Source organism: Procambarus clarkii, chromosome 40, assembly GCF_040958095.1.
Source record: "Procambarus clarkii isolate CNS0578487 chromosome 40, FALCON_Pclarkii_2.0, whole genome shotgun sequence".
NCBI lineage: Eukaryota > Metazoa > Arthropoda > Malacostraca > Decapoda > Cambaridae > Procambarus > Procambarus clarkii.
The window spans coordinates 39,138,733-39,140,307 of record NC_091189.1 but is presented as its reverse complement, the minus strand read 5'-3'; positions in this window follow the sequence as shown (position 1 = coordinate 39,140,307).

Sequence of the window (1,575 nt, the reverse complement as noted above, 5' to 3'; positions counted from 1 at the left end):
GGGTTGCGCAATGTCCTATGACTCACAGAATGAGTATTAGCTGCACAATAAACTACAGGTCACAGGATAAGTATGGGTTGCACAATAAATTACAGGTCACAGGATGGGTATGGGCTGCACAAACTACCGGTAACAGGATGAGTATGGGATGCACAATAAATTACGGGCCACAGGATGAGTATGGGTTGCACAAACTACTGGTAACAAGATGAGTATGGGATGCACAATAAATTACCGCACAGAGGATGAGTATAGGGTGCACAAACTGGTTGGGTAAATGGAAATGGTTGGGTACATTTCCATTCACCTAATGCGACTATTCATGTGTCCGGACACCGGCGATTGTGTGGTATTGGCTATTTATTTAACCATAACTTTGCATTCATTTAATAATTATATTAAGATATGTTTTCCTTGAAATGTAGTTACATTATCGTCTACATGGCTTTATTCTGACATAAAGACCTATGGCGTTACTTTGCATATATGCAAAGTAATTATAAAATTGATTGGCTTGTGTGGAGGCCTTCACACTCCCTGAGCGAGCCATCAAGTAACTATAAAAAGGCATATATCTTAACTTTCAATTCAGTTATATTTATGCCAAAGTATTAACATGCAGCTTATATTTATGTCTTTATGATGATATAGAAAACTTCGTTTATTACGATATCTAGATTAAATTAACATTGATCTTCGTAAGGTCATAGTTCCCATATCGGTAAGGAGAGCGTCGGCCATGAAGCCTTGTTTAAAGTATGAATATTTTTCCTCTCTAATAAGGTATAATCTCTGTGATGGATTCACAAAAACTATTTTATATCTGCCTTTCTGATAACATATACAAATATAATCTTTATTTGTGAATATTTGTTAATTAAGCAATATATCAGAGGGCGTGTAGGGTTCGGTGTTCAATGAACGAAAAGGACTGGATCACTGTGTACAGGAGGCTGATATGGCAGCAAACACTCTCCTGGCGACCATATTTCTTGGATAAGTCGCTCCACACAATTGTCGCTTGGACCGTCGACTTCCTATGGCGTCACCTCTCACTTATTTACGTCTAATTTCGTTATGAAATTAGATTATTTCAGAGTAAAAATAGGTTTGATCATGTTCTATGTGTAGCACCAACATTATAGTAAGTAAATATGCCATATTTCTTCATTACTTACGTAATGCTAGGACGATTTGGGTAGTTTTGGCCTGATTTGGGGTGATTGGGGTAATTCTATAGACCGCATGTTAGTGCATTCAGGTGACAAGCCTCACGAGTGTCCAGAGTGTGGGAAGAGATTCAGTCATCTTCGTGATATGAAGAGGCACAAAATGATACATGCAGATAATAGGCTAAACACTTAGAGTGTGGAAGGTAATTAAGAGAACGTTGAAGGATAATGAGGGACATATAGGTATATTAACTTAACTTTAATCTAACAGTGTGCTATCACAATGTCAGTTGGATGTTCTTCAAAGGTAATTCTATTTTGTTTGAGAAATACACTTCACCATGAAAGGTAAAGATCAAGATATTTTATTATATTGTTCTTTTATGAAAGTTAGATGACCAAG